Source organism: Scyliorhinus torazame, chromosome 22 (assembly GCF_047496885.1).
Source record: "Scyliorhinus torazame isolate Kashiwa2021f chromosome 22, sScyTor2.1, whole genome shotgun sequence".
NCBI lineage: Eukaryota > Metazoa > Chordata > Chondrichthyes > Carcharhiniformes > Scyliorhinidae > Scyliorhinus > Scyliorhinus torazame.
This window is the reverse complement of record NC_092728.1, coordinates 111,608,535-111,635,035: the sequence shown is the minus strand read 5'-3', so window position 1 is coordinate 111,635,035 and position 26,501 is coordinate 111,608,535. Positions and strand designations below refer to the sequence as shown.

Here is a 26,501-nt window from a genome sequence, read left to right as displayed (position 1 = left end):
TCAATAACCTCAACAGCCCAAATATCCCACAACCCCCCCCCCCATAATCCATCAAATACTTACAACCTATATGAAGATAAATTCACTGTAAAACAAGTCACGTGGCACATTGCAAAATAACTCATTTAATTGTTGTTGCTGTTCAAGTGAGATATGAAAGCACTGTAGGGAGCAACGGGATACAATTAATAATCACCAGCAGTTTGTATAGATAATTGAATGGAATAATAGAATGGGACGTAAAAATCAAAATATTTCACTTAAAAGACATGGAATGGGATTTATTTACTCACTCATTGTAAATGAATGGCCCTGATTCTCGTTTTGGCCATGAGTCAATTCAGGCAAACTAAATCTGTAAGTGAGGTGTTATTAACCGTTCATGGGATACAAGTGAAATCCCACAGCTCCTGTGTTTGAGCCTCTGTAACCCAGAGGAATACCATCTGCTTAAAAACTAAATTATCAGCTATAGTGAAGAGTCTTTAAAAAAAAACCACTGCCACTGATGTTTAATTGAAACACATCTAGTTTAAAAATGTGTATCTATAAATCTCAGATTTACACAAGTCTGGAGAAGATCAATTCAGAGAAACAAATTCCTCTGGTGGTGGACGACTCCGAGGTAAAGGGCCAGAATCTTAAAATTCTGCTGCCCCCCCCCCCCCCTCCCAAGAACCTCCATGTGGTGTTCAACATGAAGCAGTACTGATTCATCAGCTGAGAGGGGGGGGGTGACACAGCATGTAGTAATCAGCAAAAGGTTTCCTGCTCATGTTGACTTGGTGCCATGAGCCTTCATGGGGTACAGTCATGTTCAGGACTCCCAGGGCAACTCCCTTCTGACTTTAAACAGTCCCTTGCTCCATTCGCAACTCCTCAGATAGTGAAGCAGTCCATGTTCAAATCCAGCAAGGCCTGGGCAAATCTTGGTTTAGGCTGACAAGTGGCAAGTACATTTGCATCACACAAGTGCCAGCCAATGACCATCTCCAACAAGAGAGGATCTAACCATCACCCCTTGACATTCAATGGCATTACCATCACTGTATCCCCCACTGTCAACATCTTGGTGGATATCATTGATCAGAAACTGAATTGGACCCAGCCATATAAATACTGTGGCTGCCAGGGCAGATCAGAGGCTGTGAATCGTGCAGCGAGTAACTCACCTCCTGACTCCCCAAAGCCTGTCCACCATCTACAAGGCACAAGTCAGGAGTGTGATGCAATACTCTTCACTTGCCTGGATGAGTTCAGCTCCAAAAGCACTCGACACCATCCAGGACAAAGCAGCCCGCTTGATTTCTCTGCCTTCCACAAATATTCAATTCCTCCTCCACCGCCGCACAATGGCAGCCGTGTGTACCATCGACAAGATGCATTGCAGGAACTCACCAAGGCTCCTTAGGCAGCAACTTCCAAAGCCACAACTGCTACCATTTAGAAGGACAAGAGCAGCAGATACCTGGGAACTCCACCACTTGGAAGCTGCCCTACATGTAACTTACCATCCTGACTTGGAAATATATCGTCGTTCCTTCACTCGCTGGGTCAAACTCCTGGAACTCTGTCCCTAACAGCACTGTGGGTGCACCTACATCTCAAAGACTGCATTGGTTCAAGAAGGCAGCTCACCACCAACTTGTCAAGGACAACAAATGCTGGCCTAGCCAGGGAGCTCACATCCCACGAATAAAAGAAAAATTGAGCTTGGGTGTTGAAGGATGATGTCAAGAAGCAGTTCTTCACAGGGGGAAATGGAAATCCGTCAACCCCATTCCAGAGAGAGTCTGAACCAAACTTCATAAACATGACTGACAGATTTTTGTTGGGTAAGGGTATTGAGGGATAAGGAGCCAAGGCAGATGGGTGCAGATCAGCGTGATCTAATTGAAGGGCAGCACAGATTCCCAATCCTGAACGACCTCCTGCTGCTAACCCTTGGCATTAAATCTTTATAATCAGAACAGTTCCCATTCATTGGCATCGGAAATCTAGTACCAACTGCAAAGAAAATATCACTCATTTGGAAGATTAATCATCCCGTTGAAGAGTAGGTAGAGAGGAACAACCTGAATTAAAGAACCACCTTCCACCCCCGCAACAGACCTCCTGTTTAAGGGCCAATATTCTGATTGCTTCTATCTAAAGTAGCAAAGCAGACTGATCAAAAACAGCAGGAAGATCCTAGCAAGAGTTCTGGTGCCAGAACCTGCAACAGTTTGAATATTTTTATAGCCAATGTCATGGTGTGAGTGAAGGAGTCATCAACCAAAGGACCGAAACTGAACAACCATGATAGACAAGATCAATTTGAAGGGGTTTTGTGGAAGCAACATGTTATTTTCCATAACCTGGTTGAGTTCTGCCTTGCCTCAGATTATCTGCTGCTGAAGCACTCATTCATGCCTTTGTTACCTCCAGACTTGACTGTTGCAATTCTGTCCCGACCTGCCTCTCATGTTCCCTAAATTTGAAGTTGCTCTTAACAAAGGGCAAAGCAGGCTTGATGGGCCAAATCATCTATTTGTGCTCCTATTTCTCAAGATTTTATGACTTCAAATGTCACTCACCCATCGCCTCCTGTGACCTACACTGGCTCCCAGTGAAGCAAAGCCTTGAAAATTCTCATCATGGATTTCAACTCTCCCAATGTCCTCATCCCATTCCTATCTCAGCAAACTTCTCCAGCCCCAGAATCCGGAGCGTTATCAGTGCTCAAATGCTGGATTCTTGAGTACTCCCAATTTCTATCACTCCCCTTGTGATCATGATAACTGGTGTGTGTGGTGTGAGCTGGTGTGTGTGTGCTCGGGGTGTGTATGGATTGAGCTGGTGGTGTATGTGGATTGTGCTGGTGGTGTGTGTGGAATGAGCAGGGGGGGGTGGATTGAACTGGTGTGTGTGGATTGAGCTGGTGTGTGTGTGAATTGAGCTGGGGGTGTGTGTGGATTGAGCTGGTGTGTGTGGATTGAGCTGGTGTGTGTGTGGATTGAGCTGGTGTGTGTGTGGATTGAGCTGGTGTGTGTGTGGATTGAGCTGGTGGTGTGTGTGCTGGGGGTGTGTATGGATTCAGCTGGTGGTGTGTGGATTGAGCTGGTGGTGTGTGGATTGAGCTGGTGTGTGTGTGGATTGAGCTGGTGTGTGTGTGGATTGAGCTGGTGTGTGTGTGGATTGAGCTGGTGTGTGTATGGATTGAGCTGGTGGTGTGTGGATTGAGCTGGTGTGTGTGTGGATTGAGCTGGTGGTTTGTGTGTGGATTGAGCTGGTGGTGTGTGTGTGGATTGAGCTGGTGGTGTGTGTGTGGATTGAGCTGGTGGTGTATGGATTGAGCTGGTGTGTGTGTGGATTGAGCTGGTGGTGTGTGGATTGAGCTGGTGTGTGTGTGTGGATTGAGCTGGTGGTGTGTGTGTGGATTGAGCTGGTGGTGTGTGGATTGAGCTGGTGGTGTGTATGGATTGAGCTGGTGGTGTGTGTGGATTGAGCTGGTGGTGTGTGTGGATTGAGCTGGTGTGTGTGGATTGAGCTGGTGGTGTGTGTGCTGGGGGGGGTGTGGATTGAGCTGGTGGTGTGTATGGATTGAGCTGGTGGTGTGTGTGGATTGAGCTGGTGTGTGTGGATTGAGCTGGTGTGTGTGGATTGAGCTGGTGGTGTGTGTGCTGGGGGTGTGTGTGGATTGAGCTGGTGGTGTGTGGATTGAGCTGGTGGTGTGTGGATTGAGCTGGTGGTGTGTGTGGATTGAGCTGGTGTGTGTGTGGATTGAGCTGGTGTGTGTGTGGAATGAGCTGGCGTGTGTGTGGATTGAGCTGGTGTGTGTGTGGATTGAGCTGGTGTGTGTGTGGATTGAGCTGGTGTGTGTGTGGATTGAGCCTGTGGTGTGTGTGGATTGAGCTGGTTGTGTGTGTGTGGAATGAGCTGGTGTGTGTGTGGATTGAGCTGGTGTGTGTGTGGATTGAGCTGGTGGTGTGTGTGTGGATTGAGCTGGTGTGTGTGTGGATTGAGCTGGTGTGTGTGTGGATTGAGCTGGTGGTGTGTGTGGATTGAGCTGGTGGTGTGTGTGGATTGAGCTGGTGGTGTGTGTGGATTGAGCTGGTGGTGTGTGTGGATTGAGCTGGTGGTGTGTGTGTGGAATGAGCTGGTGGTGTGTGGATTGAGCTGGTGGTGTGTGGATTGAGCTGGTGGTGTGTGGATTGAGCTGGTGGTGTGTGGATTGAGCTGGTGGTGTGTGTGCTGGGGGTGTGTGTGTATTGAGCTGGTGTGTGTGGATTGAGCTGGTGTGTGTGGATTGAGCTGGTGTGTGTGGATTGAGCTGGTGGTGTGTGTGCTGGGGTTGTGTGTGGATTGAGCTGGTGGTGTGTGTGGAATGAGCTGGGGGGGGGGTGTGGATTGAGCTGGTGGTGTGTGGATTGAGCTGGTGGTGTGTGTGGCTTGTGCTGGGGGTGTGTGTGGATTGAGCTGGTGTGTGTGTGGATTGAGCTGGTGTGTGTGTGGATTGAGCTGGTGGTGTGTGGATTGAGCTGGTGTGTGTGTGGATTGAGCTGGTGTGTGTGTGGATTGAGCTGGTGGTGTGTGTGCTGGGGGTGTGTGCGGATTGAGCTGGTGTGTGCGGATTGAGCTGGTGTGTGCGGATTGAGCTGGTGTGTGTGGATTGAGCTGGTGTGTGTGGATTGAGCTGGTGTGTGTGGATTGAGCTGGTGTGTGTGTGGATTGAGCTGGTGGTGTGTGTGGATTGAGCTGGTGGTGTTTGTGCTGGGGGGTGTGTGGATTGAGCTGGTGTGTGTGGGTTGAGCTGGTGTGTGTGGATTGAGCTGGTGGTGTGTGCGCTGGGGGGGGGGGGTGTGGATTGAGCTGGTGGTGTGTATGGAGTGAGCTGGGGGGGGTGGATTGAGCTGGTGGTGTGTGTGGAGTGAGCTGGGGGGGGGTGGATTGAGCTGGTGGTGTGTGTGGATTGAGCTGGTGGTGTGTGTGGCTTGTGCTGGGGGTGTGTGTGCTGGGGGTGTGTGTGCTGGGGGTGTGTGTGCTGGGTGTGTGTGTGCTGGGTGTGTGTGTGCTGGAGGTGTGTGTGGATTGAGCTGGTGGTGTGTGTGGATTGAGCTGGTGGTGTGTGTGCTGGGGGTGTGTGTGGATTGAGCTGGTGTGTGTGTGGATTGAGCTGGTGGTGTGTATGGATTGAGCTGGTGTGTGGGGGTTGAGCTGGGGGTGTATGTGGATTGAGCTGGTGGTGTGTGTGGATTGAGCTGATGGTGTGTGTGCCGGGGGTGTTTGTGCTGGGGGGGTGGGGGTGGATTGAGCTGGTGGTGTGTATGGATTGTGCTGGTGGTGCATGTGGGTTTAAGTATTAGAAACTATAGGTGTTCACATAGATACTGTACTGTAAGGTACACTCTGTACTACATCTGGGGTCACCTGACATGGGTTTGAAGGTCAGATGGCACATGTTTGGAAGTTAGCCAGTCTGGTAGATGAAATGACCTTGTTCTTGCAGTTAAATCTGTGACAGTGTTGTTCTTTCAGACTGCAATGTGACATTGGCAATGGGGATGAATGTGGAGATATTTAGGACTCTGTCTGGCATTTGCTGGAGCTGATATGCCTGTCGTCCAAGACATTAAACCATTGATCCAACACCATTAGTGTGAATTGCAAAGTGTAGCTGGAGGAGTTTGAGGTATACGCTGAGGACTTAATTGGGAAGTGCGGTCTTACAGGCAGCAGACTTGTAGTGTCACAAAGGGTTAGTCCGAGACTAGTGATGCCAGTTCATGAGCGTCACTAAGCAAAACTTACAAACTTAAGTATGGTGGTCAGGGATGGGAAAAGATGTGGAGCAGTTTGTCGAAACATGTCATGGATGTCAACTTGTCAGCAGACCAAATTCACCAGAACCAGTACACAGCCCACGGTTATTGATGGGAGGACGTAGCAGTTGATTTCTTCGCCCTATTTCCATCAGGAGATTTAGTTATACTTATTTTAATAATAAAAGTTAGTCAGATGGAGACGGTGGTGGCAGATCAAGGGGATAGATATGTCATTGTGACATGGGCGCTGGAGGGGAGGTTAGTGGCGCTGTTAAGTGTATACGGCCCCAATTGGGACGAGGTGGGATTCGCAAAGAAGGTGTTTGGGGCCATCCCCGAATTGGACACACACAAACTGATAGTGGGGGGGGACTGGAACTTGGTGCAGGAGCCACGGTTGGACATGTCACAGCCGCGCTTGTTGGTCCCATCAGAGGGCGCAAAGGCGTTGGCTGTGCTAATGGTGGAAATGGGAGGGGTGGACCCTTGGAGGTTTCTGCACCCGAGGGAATGGGAGTACTCGTTTTTATCAGCAGTCCATAAGGTATACTCGCGGATCGACTTTTTTGTGGTGGGGAAGACTTTGCTGGCTGGGATCAAGGGGTCGGAATACTCGGCAATTGCAGTGTCAGATGGTGATCAAACAGGTGGACGAGGGTAAAGCAGTTGATGTGGTGTATATGGATTTCAGTAAAGCGTTTGATAAGGTTCCCCACGGTAGGCTATTGCAGAAAATACGGAGGCTGGGAATTGAGGGTGATTTAGCAGTTTGGATCAGAAATTGGCTAGCTGGAAGAAGGCAAAGGGTGGTGGTTGATGGGAAATGTTCAGCCTGGAGTCCAATTACTAGTCGTGTATCACAAGGATCTGTTTTGGGGCCACTGCTGTTTGTCATTTCTATAAATGACCTGGAGGATGGCGTAGAAGGATGGGTGAGTAAATTTGCCGATGATACTAAAGTCGGTGGAGTTGTGGACAGTGCGGAAGGATGTAACACGTTACAGAGGGACATAGATAAGCTGCAGAGCTGGGCTAAGAGGTGGCAAATGGAGTTTAATGCAGAAAAATTAGGTAATTCATTTTGAAAGGAATAACAGGAAGACAGAGTACTGGGCAAATGGTAAGATTCTTGGCAGTGTGGATGAGCAGAGCGATCTCGCTGTCCATGTACATAGATCCCTGAAAGTTGCCACCCAGGTTGAGAGGGTTGTTAAGAAGGCGTACAGTGTGTTAGCTTTTATTGGTAGAGGGATTGAGTTTAGGAGCCATGAGGTGATGTTGCAGCTGTACAAAACTCTGGTGCGGCCGCATTTGGAGTATTGCGGGGGGGGGGGGGGTTACTTTATTTTTGTTTATGTTATTTACACTGGAGGGTCTGAGGGGGTGTATACACCTGTTGTGTTAAGTCAGGGTGTTAATGTTAATTTATTATTTATGTACAGGGGGGGGGGTTTTGGGGGGTTGCTTTTTTAGATTGTGTTTTGTACTTAACCCTGTTGGGTTCTTTTTTCTTTCTCATTTTGTTACTGATATTTTATGAAAACCTTTAATAAAAATTTTTTTTTTTTTTAAAGAAGGCATACGGTGTGTTAGCTTTTATTGGTAGAGGGATTGAGTTTCGGAGCCATGAGGCCATGTTGCAGCTGTACAAAACTCTGGTGCGGCCGCATTTGGAGTATTGCGTGCAATTCTGGTCACCGCATTATAGGAAGGATGTGGAAGCATTGGAGAGGGTGCAGAGGAGATTTACCAGGATGTTGCCTGGTCTGGAGGGAAGATCTTATGAGGAAAGGCTGAGGGACTTGAGGTTATTTTCTTTAGAAAGAAGATGATTAAGAGGTGACTTAATTGAGGCATACAAGATGGTCAGAGGATTAGATAGGGTGGACAGTGAGAGGCTTTATCCTCGGATGGTGATGTCGAGCACGAGGGGACATAGCTTTAAATTGAGGGGTGATAGATACAGGACAGATGTCAGAGGTAGGTTCTTTACTCAGAGAGTAGTAAAGGCGTGGAATGCCCTGCCTGCAACATAGTGGACTCGCCAACATTGAGGGCATTTAAATGGTCATTGGATAAACATATGGATGATGGGCTTTAGAGTGGTTTCAAAGGTCGGGCGCAACATCGAGGGTCGAAGGGCTTGTACTACGCTGTAATGTTCTAAAAAAAAGGTCATGTGTCCCGCATTGGGTGGATATGGTGCTGGAGAAGGGGGGTAGCGCAGAGGCCGGGGTGGAAATTAGATGTGGGACTTTTGGGGGGGACCAAGTGTTCTGTGACAAAATTGAAAAGGTAATTAAGAAATATGTAGGTTTCAACTGTACAGGTGAGGTGTCGAAGGTGATCATCTGTGAGGCTCTAAAGGCGGTGGTGAGGGGGGGAGATGATTTTGTTTAAGGCCAAGGTGGACAAAGAGGAGAGGTTGGAGCGGCAGAGGGTAATAGATGAGATGTTGTAGGTAGATAGGAGTTATGCAGAGGATGGGGACCCAGCAAAGCTGGAAAAGAGGAAGGAACTACAGGCGAGCTTTGACCGACTGTCCACCAGGAAGGCGGTGCGTCAACTGAGATGAGCAAGGGGTACAGTTTATGAACATGGAGATAAGGCGGGCGTATGTTAGCAGGTCAGCTCCGGACGGAAGTTGTACAGGTGAGGGATAGGGCAGGGAAGTTGGTGGTGGCTCCGGATCTGATTAACAAGGTTTTTGAGGCATTTTATGAGAGTTTGTACAGGTCAGAGCTGCCTGGGGGAGGCCGTGAGATGCAGGACTTTCTAGATGGGTTGGAGTACCCGAGGTTAGGGGAGGGGGACAGTGCTACATTAGAAGGAGCGATAGTGGAGCAGGAGATAAAGGATGCGATTGGGAGGATGCAGTGTCGGGGAAGGTGGCAGGGCCGGATGGGGTTCCGGTCGAATATTATAAAAAATTCAAGGATAAGCTGGCACCCCTGATGGTGGGGATGTTTGAGGAGGCGATAGGGAAGGGGGTTGTTGCCACAAACTTTGGGGCAGGCATCGATTTCCTGTTGCTAAAAAAAGATAAGGATCCGACGGAGCGTGGGTCGTATAGGGCCATATCACTTGTGAATGTGGACGCAAAAGTATTGGCGAAGGTACTGGCGGGTAGGCTGGAGGAGTGCCTCCCCGAACGGTGACAGATGAAGATCAGACAGGGTTCGAGAGAGGGTTTGCAGCTCTTTTCAGGGTATTGAACGTCGTTATGGCACCGCAGAGGGGAAGGAAACAGAGGTGGTTGTGGCATGGGACGCTCAGAAAGCGTTTGACCGGGTAGAATGGGGGTACTTGATGACAGTTTGGGATTGGACCAAGATTTGTGAACTGGGTAAAGCTACTATATAAGGAGCCGAGGGCGAGTGTCCGCACAAACAACATCAGCTCGAGATACTTTTTCTCTCCACTGTGGGACTAGGCAGGGATGTCCTATGTCCCCCCTGCTGTTTACACTCACTGATTGAGCCGTTAGCCATCGCATTATGGGTATGGAAAGGAATAGTGCGGGGGGGGGGGGGGGGGGGGGGGGGGGGGGGTGGGGGGTGATAGAGCATAGGGTTGTCCTTATATGCCGATGGCTTGCTGTATATGTGTCGGAACCGAGTGTGTCGATAGGGGGAATATTGGAGCTGCTTCGAGTGTTTGGGTCTTTCTCAGGGTACAAACTAAATTTAGACAAGAGTGAGTATTTTGTGGTGTCTCGGCCGGGGGTGGGGGCAGCGGTGGGGGGACTGCCATTCCGTAGGGCAGGGACTCACTTTAGGTACCCCTGGGGGTGCAGGTTGCCTAGGAGTGGGGGGGCGGGGGGGGGGGGCTCAGCAGGTACAACATTTAGAGTCTGGTGGGGAGAGTGAAAGCTGATCTGGCAAGGTGGGATGGTCTCCCTCTGTCACTGACGGGTCGGGTACAGGCAGTTAAAATGAACGTGTTGCCGCGATTTCTGTTTATTTTCCAATGCCTGCCGATTTTCCTGCCAAAGGCTTTTTTCAGAGAGATTGAGGGAAGGATTACGTTGTTCATATGGGGGAGGGAAGGTGGCCAGAGTTAGAAAGGTGCTGCTACAGAGGGGAAGGCAGGCAGGGGGTTTGGGTCTTCCGAACCTGATGTATTATTACTGGGCGGCGAATGTGGAGAAGGTGCAGAGCTGGGTCAGACGGGTTGATTCCCAGTGGGCCAGAATGGAGGAGTTTGTGCAGGGGGGTCAGCATTGAAAGCACTAGCAACAGCGCCGCTCCGGATAGCCCCGGGGAAGTACTCAGGGAGTCTAGTAATAATAGCTTCATTGAGAATTTGGAGGCAGTTTCGCCTACACTTCGGGTTGGGGGCAGGGTCAAGGGAAATGCTATTCGGGGAACCACAGATTTGAGCCAGGGAGGTGGATGGAAATTTTCGGAAATGGCAGAAGGGGATTAAGACAGTAAAAGACTTGTTTCTTAGGGATCGGTTTGGAGGACTGAAGGAGCTGGAATCGAAGTATGGGCTGGAGCAGGGGGAAATGTTTAGATACAAGCAAGTTCGAGATTTTGCCAGAAAGGAAATACAGGCTTCCCGGTGGAGCCGGTCTCCACATTGCTGGAGGAGGTGCTGATGACAGGGGGACTGGAGAAGGGGGTAGTATCAGCGGTTTACAGAGCTATTTTGGAAGAGGAGAAGGCACCACTGGAAGGGATCAAAGCAAAGTGGGAGGAAGAGTTGGGAGAGGATGTGGAGGAGGGGTTCTGGTGTGAGGTGCTCCGGAGAGTGAATGCCTCCACCTCGTGTGTGAGGTTGGGGCTGATACAGCTGAAAGTGGTATACAGAGCACACCTCATGAGGGCGAGCCAAGTTCTTTGAAGGTGTAGAAGATGTGTGTGAACGTTGCGGGGGGGGGGCGCTAACCACGTTCATATGTTTGGTCCTGTCCAAAGCTAGAGGATTACTGGAAGAAGGTTTTTAGGGTAATTTCTGAAGTGGTGCACGTGAAACTGGACCCAGGCCCCCAGGAGGCCATATTCGGGGTGTCGGACCAGCCAGGGTTGGAAACGGGTGCGGAGGCAGATGTTGTAGCCTTCACCTCGTTGATCGCCCGAAGGCGGATCCTGATGGGCTGGAGAGCAACCTCTCCACCCTGTGCCCTGGCGTGGTAGGGGGACCTGTTGGAATTCTTGAGACTCTTAAGTTTGAACTGAAGGGAAGGATAGAGGGGTTTACAATTCATGGGAATTATTCATTATGCATTTTCAAGAATTAGATAACATTGAACATTAGTTGGGGGAGGGGGGGGGGGGGGGCTGGGGGCGGTGTGTGATAATGGTGGCCGTGGGTGAGTCACGATTCCTTTTTGTTATTTGTTTATGTGAACATGCGGGCGAATGTTTGGGGTTTGGTGGGAGGATGGGATCATTGTTATTGATATGGGATTGACATATTTGGTACTGATTATTGTTCATTGTTGGTGGGTGTAAATTTGGGAGAAAATGTGAAAAAGGAGAAGAATAAACAAATATTTTTTTAAATAATAAAAGTTAATTGTGTTTAAATTTCCAAACCTGGTGGCTAGTTATTGGGAAGCCAAAGACTTCAGGTAATTTTTAAAATTAAGTGTTAGCGTGGCCAATCCACCAACTCTGCACATCTTTGGGTTGTGGGGTGAGACCCACGCAGACAAGGGGAGAATGTGCAAACTCCACACGGACAGTGACCCGGGGCCGGGTTCGAAGCTGGGTCTTCAGCGCTGAGAGGCAGCAGTGCTAACCACTGCCCCACCTTGCCGCCCAAAATGGCAGCTTAAATTATGGTGTTCTTGCAGTTAAATCTGTGACTTTTGGTGTTGTTCTCCCAGCCTGAGATGTAACACCACCATTGGCTGCTGTGCCTTTAGCTGCCTGGGGCCCAAAGTTCTGGAATTCACTTCCCTAAACCTCTTCATCTCTCTCTTCTGTACAAGATGCTCCCTTAAACCACCTCTTCAACAATGCTCATTGATCAAAATATCACTGTGTGTGTTTCAGTGCCAAAACTGTTCGATAATCGCTCCCGTAAAGCAGTTTGTGAGGTTTCAGATGTAAACATCACCGGGAAGATCACAAGAACATAAGAAATAGGAGCAGGAGTAGAATATTAATCCGCACTCAATACCATCACAGCCGGTCTTTGGCTTCAGCTCCACTTTCCCACCCATTCCTCATATCCTTTTAATCTGAGACACCAAAAATGAGTTGATGGCATAGTGCTCATGTCAATTAGTAACCCAGAGGGAACCCGGACGCAGCTTCAAATCCCCCATGGCAGCTGGTAGAATTCAAATTCAATTAATTTGAGAACTAGACTCACTAATGGTGACCTTTATCATTAATTACACTAATATTAATCACACTGATCAAAGGCACTAACCCCATTACAGCCCCACTTCCCCATATTCCCCTCCGTGCACCCCATCCACCACCTCTGCCGAATCCTCTCCCCCACACCCGGTGCCGGCTCTCGCTTCCATCCCCCACCTGTTGTGTCTGCCATCTCTCTCCCCCTCCCCATACCGGCCCATTCACTTTTGCTCCCTGCTGCTTTCTTCCCCCCCATTCCGTACCCAGTCTGGCCCCCTCTCACCCTCTATCCTCCATGCCTTCACTCTCTCCTTCTCCCCCCCAATACTTGCCCCGCTCACTCTCACACCCCGTGCCTTCCCCCCCCACCCTTCCCCCACTGTGCCCGCAGCCGACCCCTCCCCACTGTGCCCCCCACCCAACCCCTCCCCCACTGTACCACCCAACCAACCCATCCCCCACTGTGCCCCCCACCCAACCAACCCTTCCCCCACTGTGCCTCCCACCCAATCCCTCCCCCACTGTGCCCCCACCCAACCCCTCCCCCACTGTGCCCCCCACCCAACCCCTCCCCCACTGTTCCCTCTACCAAGCCCCTCCCCCAGTGCCCCCCACCCAACCCCTCCCCCACTGTGCCCCCACCCAACCCCTCCCCCACTCAGCCCCTCCCCCACTGTGCCCCCACCCAACCCCTCCCCCACTGTGCCCCCACCCAGCCCCTCACCCACTGTGCCCTCCACCCAGCCCCTCCCCCACTGTGCCCCCCACCCCCAGTGCCCCCCACTGTGCCCCCACCCAACCCCTCCCCCACTGTGCCCCCCACCCAACCCCTCCCCCACTGTGCCCCCACCCAGCCCCTCCCCCAGTGCCCCCACCCAGCCCCTCCCCCAGTGCCCACCACCCAGCCCCTCCCCCAGTGCCCACCCACCCAGCCCCTCCCCCACTGCCCCCCAGCCAGCCCCTCCCCCAGTGCCCTCCACCCAGCCCCTCCCCCAGTGCCCCCCACCCAGCCCCTCCCCCACTGTGCCCCCCACCCAACCCCTCCCCCACTGTGCCCCCACCCAGCCCCTCCCCCAGTGCCCCCCACCCAGCCCCTCCCCCAGTGCCCCCCACCCAGGCCCCTCCCCCACTGCCCCCCACCCCAGCCCCTCCCCCACTGCCCCCCACCCAGCCCCTCCCCCACTGTGCCCCCCAGCCAGCCCCTCCCCAGTGCCCTCCACCCAGCCCCTGCCCCCAGTGCCCCCCACCCAGCCCCTCCCCCACTGTGCCCCCCACCCAACCCCTCCCCCACTGTGCCCCCCACCCAACCCCCTCCCCCACTGTGCCCCCACCCAACCCCTCCCCCACTGTGCCCCCACCCAACCCCTCCCCCACTGTGCCCCCACCCAACCCCTCCCCCACTGTGCCCCCACCCAACCCCTCCCCCACTGTGCCCCCACCCAGCCCCTCCCCCACTGTGCCCCCCACCCAACCCCTCCCCCACTGTGCCCCCCACCCAACCCCTCCCCCACTGTGCCCCCACCCAGCCCCTCCCCCACTGTGCCCCCCACCCAACCCCTCCCCCACTGTGCCCCCACCCAACCCCTCCCCCACTGTGCCCCCACCCAACCCCTCCCCCACTGTGCCCCCCCACCCAGCCCCTCCCCCACTGTGCTCCCTCCGCCCGCGCTTCAACCCTCCCAATGCCCCCTTCCCCCGAGCCGCTCTCCCCCGGCCGGTATTCCCGCCCCCGGTGCCCCCCGCCGCCAGGCCAGGCCGCTCTACCTGCTGCCTCTCGGCTCCGAGCCGCCGCCACCGCCGATTCTCCCGCATCCTCGGCGGCTGCGCTGAGCCCGCCCAGACAGTGCGCAGGCGCGGAGCGCACGCGCTGCCCGCTGGGGGTTGTAGTTCTCGCAGCCGGGGATCAGGATTCAGAGAGCGGCGCTTAGGGTCAGCCAGGACTACAACTCCCGGCATGCCGCGGCCACGCAGGCGCACCGGGTCCCGCTGCCGCCTTCAAATGGAAGAAAAGCGAAGCGGCAAAAAAAATTGAACCGAGGGAGAAGCAGCAGCGCCCAGAGAGAGAGCACTGAGGGAGTGCTGCACTGTCAGAGGGTCAGTACTGAGGGAGTGCCGCACTGTCAGAGGGTCAGTACTGAGGGAGTGCCGCACTGTCAGAGGGTCAGTACTGAGGGAGTGCCGCACTGTCAGAGGGTCAGTACTGAGGGAGTGCCGCACTGTCAGAGGGTCAGTACTGAGGGAGTGCTGCACTGTCAGAGGGTCAGTACTGAGGGAGTGCTGCATTGTCAGAGGGTCAGTACTGAGGGAGTGCCGCACTGTCAGAGGGTCAGTACTGAGGGAGTGCTGCACTGTCAGAGGGTCAGTACTGAGGGAGTGCTGCACTGTCAGAGGGTCAGTACTGAGGGAGTGCTGCACTGTCAGAGGGTCAGTACTGAGGGAGTGCTGCACTGTCAGAGGGTCAGTACTGAGGGAGTGCTGCATTGTCAGAGGGTCAGTACTGAGGGAGTGCCGCACTGTCAGAGGGTCAGTACTGAGGGAGTGCTGCACTGTCAGAGGGTCAGTACTGAGGGAGTGCTGCATTGTCAGAGGGTCAGTACTGAGGGAGTGCCGCACTGTCAGAGGGTCAGTACTGAGGGAGAGCCGCACTGTCAGAGGGTCAGTACTGAGGGAGTGCCGCACTGTCAGAGGGTCAGTACTGAGGGAGTGCCGCAATGTCAGAGGGTCAGTACTGAGGGAGTGCCGCACTGTCAGAGGGTCAGTGCTGAGGGAGTGATGCACTGTCAGAGGGTCAGTGCTGAGGGAGTGCTGCACTGTCAGACGGTCAGTACTGAGGGAGTGCCGCACTGTCAGAGGGTCAGTACTGAGGGAGTGCTGCACTGTCAGAGAGGGTCAGTACTCCGGGAGCGCTGCACTGTCAGAGATGATGTGCATGAGGGATAGACTATTTAAATGTAATTTTACGGGATGTAAGTGTTGCTGGCTGTGTGGGGTGGCATAAATGGTAGTAGTGTGGGTGATTTTGGGGCGTGGCAATGATGGGCAGGTGAGTACAACTATGAGCACAGCCTGCCTAACAGTATTTGATCGACCAATACAGCAGCAGTATACCATATGGAAAATAGTCTTGAGGCGGAGTGGAAAGTTATGTCAGTAATGTAAAAACGGACAAAGTGGCCGTGATCACATGGATTTCATAGAATGTACAATGCAGAAGGAGGCAATTTGACCCATCATAGATGCACAGAACATACAGTGCAGAAGGATGCCATTCGGCCGATCAAGTCTGCACCGACCCACTTAAGCCCTCACTTCCACCCTCTCCCCATAACCCAATAACCCCTCCTAACCTTTTTGAACACTAAGGGACAATTTAGCATGGCCAATCCACCTAACCTGCACGTCTTTGGACTGTGGGAGGAAACCGGAGCACCCAGAGGAAACCCACGCAGACACGGGGAGAACGTGCAGACTCTGCACAGACAGTGACCCAGTGGGGAATCAAACCTGGGACCCTGGTGCTGTGAAGCCACAGTGCTAACCACGTGTGCTACCGTGCTGCCCATTGGTCTGTACTGGCCCTTGGAAAGAGCACCCTACGCCTCCACCCTATTCCAGTAACCCCACCTAACCTTTTGGAGATGAAGGGGCTATTTAGCAAAGCCAATCCACCTAACCTGCACATCTTTGGACTGTGGGAGAAAACCAGAGCACCCAGAGGAAACCCACGCAGACACGGGGAGAAAGTGCAAACTCCGCACAGACAGTGACCCGAGGCCGAAATCAGATCCGGGTCCCCAAGTGCTAACCACTGTGCCACCGAGTTGGTGGTAAATGGAATGGTGTTACGGATGGAAGTGGACACTGGAGCCTCAGCCCCATGGTGGGAGGAGCAAACCTACCGGTACCTCCCAGAAGGGCCATAAAGAGAATAGGCACAATGATGACCCCAGTGAGCTATTGATCACATCTGCCCAGCCACCTTTAGTTGTCATGGCTGGTCAAAGACCAAGCTTAATGGGGCGTGACCGGCTCCAGAAGATCAAATTAAATTGGTTTGAGATTTTTAGCCTCACGGAAGGCTCAAGAAGCAAGCACCAAGATGTTTTCCAGGAAGAACTGTGAAAAATAGAAGTAGTCAAGATTCATGTGAAGTTAGAAGATTTTTCAGGGCTAGACCTGTGCCCTCTGCGTTATTGGAGAATGTTGAAACAGAATTGAAAAGGCTAGAATATCTAGGCATCCTTCAACCAGTGTGATTTATAGAATGGGCAGCACCCATGTGCCAGTAGTGTAACTGGATAAAACCATTTGTATCAGTTGGGATTACAAGCTTGCCAGATTGTGAAGCTGCACAATTACTCCATTTCCAAAATCGTAGAATTTTACAGTGCAGAAGGAGGCCATTCGGCCCATCGAGTTTCTGCCGACCCTTGGAAAGAGCACACACCTAAGCATACATCTCCACCCTATCCCCATAACCATGTAACCCCACCAACCTTTTTGGACACTAAGGGAAATTTAGCATGGCCAATCCACCTACCCTGGACATCTTTTGGTTGTGCAGGTGAGACCCACGCAGACACTGGGAGAACGTGCAAACTCCACACGGACTATGACCCAGGGTCGGGATAGAACCCGGGTCCTTGGTGCCGTGAGACAGCAGTGCAAACCACTGCACCACTGTGCTGACTCAGCTATGTTGCCACAATGGTGGTCTCCACGGAGCTCTCCTCCGAGGTGGTCTCTTGGCTGGGGGAACAACTCCAGATGACCCACCCCTATCAAATGGTGATCCTGTGAGACAATGGACATGTGGTCAGTGAGAGGGATCATTTTGTCATACATGAACAACTGTTTTGACACAGGTCATCTGGGTGAAGGGGCAGTGGATCCTCACCTCTGTGGTGCAGGACAACCTCGCTGTTGGTGACTGATCTCTCCCCAAATCAATCCCATTATTTCCAGCTCCTGTTCCTCATAGGGGGTGAGGACTCCAATCTCTAGTCATCCTCCTTTGTCTTGGCCTTTTCCGCCTATTATGGGCTATCTTCTGCAGGGACAAAGAGAGGGCATAGTGAGCCGCACGCGTGATGGGTCGGGGGGTCTATATCAGGTGGTGTGTGGGCACCACACTTGGCCATGAAGGGATTGTGCTTCTGGGTGCCATGGAGTTCTGAGGAGCAAGCATGAGGATCGGCTGTGGGGAGGGTGCGAGGTGTCAGTCAGTGATTTGTGGGGGAAGAGGGGGTTTGGGAATTTGAGGGGTGGCAGGTGGAACTGATGCCAGGGGAGAGGTGGTAATTTACTCTTGCAGCTCAGTAGAGGTCGTTGATCTTCTGCCGACATTGTACGGCGGTCCTTCGGGTCATGCCAACTGCTCTGGCTGCCACTGCCGCCCAGGTGGTATGAGTGACCCGGCTGCTATTCCTCCAACCCCTTCGAGGGAACAGGATGTCCTGTCTTGCATTGACAGCATAGAGAATCCCAGCCAGAGAATCCTCCCCTTAAGCGAGGAGCAGGTCTGCGCACAGCCATTGACTGGGAATGAGTGGTGAGGGAGCGTTTAAAAGCAGCTCCCCTTGTTAGCGGCGAGACACTGAGGTGCAGCCTGCCGAATCAGATGGTGAGAAGCCCGAGGGGACTCATAAGTTCTGTTAAATACAGGCCTCGATCTCAACAACGCAGCCATCGAGAAACACCCTGCCAAACGCGCCCAAAATCATACTTGCGTGTTTTCATTAAATTGTGCTGGTCATCTCCAAACGCTAACTCACCAATTTATCTTTGATCAGTTTAACTGGTCCTCTTACTCATGCCCAAAAATCAATTTGAAAGGACTGAATTTAGTTGATTCATTAGGTGCATCCATAAATGCAAATTGTACAAATGGAATTCCTTTATCCCAATTCTCTTGATAATCTTGACTATCGGCCTTCAACATGGTCTTTAGAGTTTGATGCCATCTTTCTAACGTGCCCTGTGATTCTGGATGATACGCAGTTGAGTTAAATTGCTTTATTCCTGAACTATGCATAACTTCCTGAGGAATGAACTGTGGGATCAGCGAGTAACAGGCCAGAGTGTTATCCCCAGGAAACAGGGGAAGGTGAAACGCGGTACAAGGAGCGAGTCCTTGTGAAATAAGGCCAACAGTGACTACCTTTAATAGAAGAATCTCAAGTCACTGGTGCTACATCACTCTGAGAGGAAGAAGTCGTCACTGGACCCACCGCTATTGTTGGACCAGTGGAAAAGTGTTTGTGATCGTTGCTGTTCTGGAAATTGTGTAATTTTATTATTCCCATGTGTTAAAAGGGGAGAGATGTAGTATACTAGTTAAATGGAGGGACATTGCAAAATGGAGGGATCTAATTGTCCTGATAAATTAACCACACAAAGTTAGTGTGTTGGTGCAGGAAGTGGTTAGGAAGGCAAATGGAAAGTTAGTCTTTATTGCAAGAGGAATGGATTATAAAAACAACAATGTTTTACTGCATCTGTACAAATGTGAGACCACTTATGGAGTGGTGTACACAGTCTTATTTTTAAAATGTTATAATTGCTTTTAAAGCAGTTCAGAGAAGGTTCACTGGACTCATTCCTAGGATGAAGAGGTCGTCTTATGAAGAAAGGTTGAACAAGTTAGGCCGAGACCCATTGGAGTTTGGAAGAATGAGAGGAGTTCTTATTGAAACATGAGATCCTGTGGGTGAAGGGATGGATACTTAGAGGTTGTTTCCTCTTGTGGTTCAGACTAAGACCAGGGAACATCGTTTAAAAATAAGAGGTCTCGCCCAAAGTGTTGTTGGTATGTGGAATTCCCTTTCCCAGGAAATAGTGGAAGATGGTCTTTGAATGTATTCAAGGCTGAGCTAGACAGATGTGTTGGGCAAGAAAGCAAATGGTTACGGGGGGGCTGAGTGGGATGGGGGGGTTGGGTTGCAGACAGAAAAATGGAGTAGAGATGACAATCGTATCAGCCATGATCTTACTGAATGGTGGAGCAGGCTCGATGGGCCGAATGGTCTCCTCCTGCTGCTAAGGTCCTAAAATAGAGAAATGAAAGCAGAAAATGCTGCAGAAACTCTGGAGACGGAAACAATTCTATATCAAGTCAATCAAGAGTGGTGCAGATGGAAACTGTTCAACTCTGTTTCTCTCTCCACAGATGCTGTCAGAGCCACTAAGGTTCTCCAGCATGTCCTGTTTTTGTTTCCGATTTCCAGCCCCTGCGGTATTTTGCTTTTATTTACCTAAAATACAGATTAACCGTGATTGAATTGAATGGTAGAACAGGTCTGAGGGACTAAATAGCATCCTCTTCTCTCTGCGATCTTGTTCAAAGTCTTTTCCGAAGCATGTATTTTACAGAGTTGCCCATTTTGAAATTAAAATTTCCGGTGAATATACTAGTCGATGTGTTTAATGTCTGTACATTGACTGAGATCTCTGCTGCTGTGTTTAATGGCTTTATTTTCTGTTATCTGGACTGAACATGAGAGTCTCTGCTTGCACTGTCACTCAGGGAATTCTACACAAAATGACTCGACTCGCATTCCCTGTACTGAACAATTTTCAAAAAGAGCCAGAGATTACTGAGTTAATGGGGCTCTGAGGTATGCACTGTGAATCACTAAACCTATACCAACCCATGCTGCAGGTTCACCCACCTTATTCCGGATGCTCCTGGCATTGAAGAAGACACATTTTAAACCACCTTCCTGCCTGCCGGTACACTCCTGCAACTTTGAAACCCTACTCATGACCTATGTGTCCAATGTGTGCAGGAGGGTTTCCTGACACAGTATGTAGATAGGCCAACGGGAGGCGAGGCCATATTGGATTTGGTACTGGGTAATGAACCAGGACGGGTGTTAGATTTGGAGGTAGGTGAGCACTTTGGTGATAGTGACCACAATTCGATTACGTTTACTTTAGTGATGGCAAGGGATAGGTATATACCGCAGGGCAAGAGTTATATCTGGGGGAAAGGCAATTATGAGGCAAGACTTAGGATACATCGGATGGAGAGGAAAACTGCAGGGGATGGGCACAATGGAAATGTGGAGCTTGTTCAAGGAACAGCTACTGCGTGTCCTTGATAAGTATGTACCTGTCAGGCAGGGAGGAAGTGGTCGAGTGAGGGAACCGTGGTTTACTAAAGCAGTCGAAACACTTGTCAAGAGGAAGAAGGAGACTTGTGTAAAGATGAGACATGAAGGTTCAGTCAGGGCGCTCGAGAGTTACAAGTTAGCTAGGAAGGACCTAAAGAGAGAGCGAAGAAGAGCCAGGAGGGGACATGAGAAGTCTTTGGCAGGTAGGATCAAGGATAACCCTAAAGCTTTCTATAGATATGTCAGGAATAAAAGAATGACTAGGGTAAGAGTAGGGCCAGTCAAGGACAGTAGTGGGAAGTTGTGCTTGGAGTCCGAGGAGATAGGAGAGGTGCTAAATGAATATTTTTCGTCAGTATTCACACAGGAAAAAGACAATGTTGTCGAGGAGAATACTGAGATTCAGGCTACTAGACTAGAAGGGCTTGAGGTTCATAAGGAGGAGGTGTTAGCAATTCTGGAAAGTGTGAAAATAGATAAGTCACCTGGGCCGGATGGGATTTATCCCAGGATTCTCTGGGAAGCTAAGGAGGAGATTGCTGAGCCTTTGGCCTTGATCTTTAAGTCATCTTTGTCTGTAGGAATAGTGCCAGAAGACTGGAAGATAGCAAATGTTGTCCCCTTGTTCAAGAAGGGGAGTACAGATAACCCCGTTAACTATAGACCAGTGATCCTTACTTCTGTTGTGGGAAAAGTCTTGGAAAGGTTTATAAGAGATAGGATATATAATCATCTGGAAAGGAATAATTTGATTAGAGATAGTCAACACGGTTTTGTGAAGGGTAGGTCGTGCCTCACAAACCTTATTGAGTTCTTTGAGAAAGTGATCAAACAGGTGGATGAGGGTAAAGCAGTTGATGTGGTGTGTATGGATTTCAGTAAAGCGTTTGATAAGGTTCCCAACGGTAGGCGACTGCAGAAAATACGGAGGCATGGGATTCAGGGTGATTTAGCAGTTTGGATCAGAAATTGGCTAGCTGGAAGAAGACAAAGGGTGGTGGTTGATGGGAAATGTTCAGACTGGAGTCCAGTTATTAGTGGTGTACCACAGGATCTGTTTTGGGGCCACTGCTGTTTGTCATTTTTATAAATGACCTGGAGGAGTGTGTAGAAGGATGAGTGAGTAAATTTGCAGATGACACTAAAGTCGGGGAGTTGTGGACAGTGTGGAAGGATGTTACAAGTTACAGAGGGACATAGATAAGCTGCAGCGCTGGGCTGAGAGGTGGCAAATGGAGTTTAATGCAGAAAAGTGTGAGGTGATTCATTTTGGAAGGAATAACAGGAAGATTGAATACTGGGCTAATGGTAAGATTCTTGGCAGTGTGGATGAGCAGAGAGATCCCGGTGTCCATGGACATAGATCCCTGAAAGTTGCCACCCAGGTTGAGAGGATTGTTAAGAAGGCGTACAGTGTGTTAGCTTTTATTGGTAGAGGGATTGAGTTTCGGAGCCATGGGGCCATGTTGCAGCTGTACAAAACTCTGGTGCGGCCGCATTTGGAGTATTGCGTGCAATTCTGGTCGCCGCATTATAGGAAGGATGTGGAAGCATTGGAAAGGGTGCAGAGGAGATTTACCAGAATGTTGCCTGGTATGGAGGGAAGATCTTATGAGGAAAGGCTGAGGGACTTGAGGCTGTTTTCGTTAGAGAGAAGACGGTTAAGAGGTGACTTAATTGAGGCATACAAGATGATCAGAGGATTGGATAGGGTGGACAGAGAGAGCCTTTTTCCTCAGATGGTGATGTCTAGCGCAAGGGGACATAGCTTTAAATTGAGGGGAGATAGATATAGGACAGATGTCAGAGGTAGGTTCTTTACTCAGAGAGTAGTACGGTCGTGGAATGCCCTGCCTGCAACATTAGTGGATTCGCCAACACTCAGGACATTCAAATGGTCATTGGATAGACATATGGACAATAAGGGAATAGTGTAGATGGGCTTTAGAGTGGTTTCACAGGTCGGCGCAACATCGAGGGCCGAAGGACCTGTACTGCGCTGTTATGTTCTATGTACCCTGTGATTATTACTGACAGACTGAATTTATGCTGATAGTTCAATCGGAGGGTGCAAATGGTCAGTTTGGGTTCAGCAGGCACCATTCCCTACGGATAAGGAGATGGTGTTTGACATTTCAAATGCAACAGTGCTAACAGCATAGGAACATGAGGAGGATTTCCAGCCCTCAAATCTTTCATCAGTCAATCATGAGTGATCTGTAACAACTCCATTTACAAGTGTTGTTTCCAGATCTTTTTATATCCTGGATTCATTTGAATCTATCAATCTCAGATTTAAAATTATAAATTGAGCAACCAAGTACTACTTTTTGTTGAGAGACTTTCAAACTTCTATCATCCTTTATGTGAAGAGATGTTTCCTAACTTCTCTCTTCAATGGCCTGACTGATTTAAGTAAGAAGTCTTACAACACCAGGTTAAAGTCCAACAGGTTTGTTTCAAACACTAGCTTTCGGAGAGCTGCTCCTTCCTCATGCTCCGAAAGCTAGTGTTTGAAACAAACCTAATGGACTTCAACCTGGTGTTGTAAGACTTCTTACTGTGCTCACCCCAGTCCAACGTCGGCATCTCCACATCATGACTGATTTAAGGTTATGGACCCTTTTTGTAGACCCCACTCCCTCATCAGTAATAGAAATTTCAACTGCCTGATCTAATCTCTTTCAAAGTCCTAAAACCTCAATCAGATTGCCCTTCAACCATCACTAATCCCAGGAATTGAAACCAAATTTATGTAATCTCTCCTTGTAATATAAAATTTGAAGTACAGATATCGTTTTGGTGAATCTGTGAGACACTGCATGTGCAAAATTGCCCAGATATGTCCACCAAATCCCCAGTCAGGCCGATTACCACCCGTCAGACTACTCGATCATCATCAAAATGATAGAAAGTACAATTGGCAAAGTTCTCGAGCAGCAGTTACAGCAATACCTTGCTCATTGATGCTCAGTTTGGGTTCCACAAGGGCCGCCCAGCACCAGATTCCAATACAGCCTTGTTCCAAACAGAGATATAAGAGCAGAATACCAGGGATTATGAGCGTGACTGCCCTAGACATGAAAATGCCATTTGACTGAGTGCGACATTAAGAAGCCTTCATGAAATGAGTCAATGGGAAACGGGGAGAAAACTTCCACTAGTTGGACTGATACCTGGCATGAAGGAAGATGGTTGTGATTGGAGGTCAATCATCTCAGCTGCTGGACGTCACTGCAGGAGTTCCTCAGACGAGTGTCCTGCGCCGGACCATCTTCAGCTGTTTCATCAATCACCTTCCTTCCATGGTAAGTTCAGAAGTAGGGATTGTTATGTTTGGGGCACATTTCTTCCGTTGTCAAGAGGCATCAGAGTTTGTTAGGAACAAGAAGGTATTTATTCTTAAAGAGAAACTTGGTACAGGAAGTTTGGAGCTCTGGAATCCATAGAATACCTGCAGTGCAGAAAGAGGCCATTCGGCCCATCGATTCTGCACCGACTCTCTGAAAGAGCACTCTACCTCGGCCCATTCCCCGCTCTATCCCCGCAACCTAACCTACACATCTTTGGACACTAGGGGGCAATTTATCAGGCCCAATCCACCTAACCTGCACAGCTTTGGGCTGTGGAAGGAAACCGGAGCACATGGAGGGAACATGAAAATTCCACACAGTCACCCAAGGTTGGAATCAAACCCAGGTCCCTGACACTGTGAGGCAGCAGTGCTAACCACTGTGCCACCATTCCATCCAGCAGCAGCTCCAATCCTTAACTGCTTACTACATTGCTTCCAGATGTAATCTGCCCAAGAGAGCGCTCAACGCTCTGGTGATCACTTAGTTTCGGTTCCCATTGGTCCTTCAGTCAGGTGAACCTATTCTGCTGTACTGTCTTAAAGCGACAGACACTCACTACATTCCTCCCCTTTAACCTTTTTTTACGCAATCTTCAAAATCAATTTACTCAAACCCACATTCTAAATAAAAATCAGACACGCAAGTTAGACATTTGTAAATCAAGATCGTGATTGTTCAATGATGAGATCTTGAGGCTTGCATTTGGCATAACACTTCTACTAGTCGGCTTCACATATGCACAGTTCCAAATATAGCCTTGCATGGGATTCCTCCATACAGGCTGCTGCTTTCCGAAACCTGTTCTAGATGCTGCGCTGACCATGGACTACATACTTTACTCTGCGAACGATGTCGATCTCCAATCCTTCACTGATCTTTTTCTCTGTCACGTATCTTACTCTACAATGCAATGAAGGTACCATCATCACAACACGACAGAGTCTAATGTCTTGACCACTAATTCACAACTGGGTCTGTCGCATGTGGAGGAATGGTCATGGTACTGTCTCTGGTGCTTAGGTTGTGTGACAAAGTTCCTCTTTCTAGCATTTCTATTCAACATCTTTTCCATTGACCATGTTATTTTCAAGCTTGTGCATTTCTATTAGTGTGACCATTTCAGCAATCTTGTTCTGGCGTGTAATCTCAGTTTCCTCCGCCTGAATTGCTGCTTTGTCTAATTCTCTCCGGCACAACTTCCTTAAACCGGGTGGTTTCATTTTCCAATCTCTTCCTTTCATCTTCTGCTTCAATCAATCTACTTGGACCTCAGCAGTTCTTCATTGAATGTGCCCGCTTTCTCCTCCACCTGTATTTTGCACTCAGCATCCACTAGTTGCATTTTGGTCTGAGCCAGTTCCAACTCCGTCTCCTACAGTTGTTCCTTTTATAAAACTTTTCATTTATCTTAAAATTCATCTGACAATTTTAAATGGCCCATCTTTGTTGAAAGAGTTTTCTGCAGTGATCACAATCTTCAACCTGTTTCCGAATTTGCTCCAACTCAGTTTTATTTCCCAGCTGTTGCCTTCACAATCTCTCACTCAGTTGAGAGCTGATTAGTTTGTATGCGATGATGAAGCTGTTTTTCTTGCTTTCTGATTCTCGTTCTCAGTTTGCGCAGGTTTTACTCTTAGTCCATTTGACTCATGTAAAATGATTGCTCCAGCAGACTTCCAATTTTGGGGGCGGTATGGTGGACCCGGGTTCAATCCCAGCCCCGGGTCACTGTCCATATGGAGTTTGCACATTCTCCCCGTGTTTGCGTGGGTCTCGCCCCCACAACCTAAAGATGTGCAGGGTAGGTGGATTGGCCACAATAAATTGCACCTTAATTGGAAAAAATAGAGAATTGAGTATCTTAAATTTAGTTTAAAAAAACATTCCAACCTTGATTTTAAACGCTTTGCAAGAAATTTCCAGTCAACTGACATTTCTTGCCAGCTTAACACTCTGTTACTGAACATGTCGGAGTTCTACCTCAAACCACTGCAGTATTTTGTTCTGTCTGAATAACTTTCTCTTGTCGACAGGAATCACAATCATTCTTCAGTCCATCGCTCTGCTTTTGCAATCCATTCAGTTTATTTGTTTCTTGCAAACTAAATACATCATTCCTTTCGAACAACATTTGATAACAATCCCTTGTCGTGCTTTGGTTTTTTTTTCAGAGGACTGACATGTTCCTTTTGTAGTAGTTGCAACAACCTCCACCTGTGATGAATATAGGAATTTCAGATAGATATTGGGCTTTTCCGTTAGCCGACGCTGAAATCAGAGCATGCGATCAGGTGAAGAATAGCTCCTGACCCCAAAATCGTGGCAGGTGCTGCTAAGTAATGGGTTAAGAGACATTCCAATTAGTTGTCTCATTTATGTTAAGTATCCAATAATTGACACTGATATGTAAAGAGGCTTCAGGTGACCTTTGTGTCAGGTGATGTGATGTTAGAGTTTTGTGCAGAGTCTGTTGAAGTAAATTAAAGGTGTTTGTGAAAAGGAGCAGAACCTTTGACTCTTTATACAACAGCAGCTAAACGTCTAACAAATGGTAGCAGAGGAGGGTTGCTGTGTAAATGTGAAGGGTTGAAAGATACAACTTTTCCAGATCAAACCAAGGAGTGAGTGAGAAGAAAAAAAAAAGATAAATGGCTGAACCGAGGATATCGATGGCCGGATATGACTATCCCCCCTTATTTTCTGAAAAAGGATTATACGACCAATGGAGAAGTGCAGTAGTTATGTGCACTAAGATAACTGCCTTGGGAAAGAGAAAACAAGGTATGGCTTGGCTCTCTCTTTACCTTATGACAGTAAAATCCAGAGCAAAGTGTTTTCTGAGCTGGAATTGGAAGAGTTAGACTCAGAAGAAGGTCTGGAGTATTTTTTGAGTATAAGAATTGGCAAGTC

At 49.5% G+C, this 26,501-nt stretch overlaps 1 protein-coding gene across 3 annotated transcripts in view; it reads right to left on the bottom strand.

Annotated features, from left to right (window-relative positions):
- The window catches only part of LOC140399367 (bromodomain-containing protein 3-like), a 92,364-nt gene extending 78,384 nt beyond the window's left edge, over positions 1–13,980 (bottom strand). For all 3 annotated transcript variants that reach the window (XM_072488943.1, XM_072488946.1, XM_072488944.1), the window contains exon 1: positions 13,886–13,980. The gene's annotated coding sequence lies outside the window, so the exon portion shown is untranslated. The remainder of the gene's footprint in view (positions 1–13,885) is intronic.
- Positions 13,981–26,501: the final 12,521 nt, after the last annotated feature.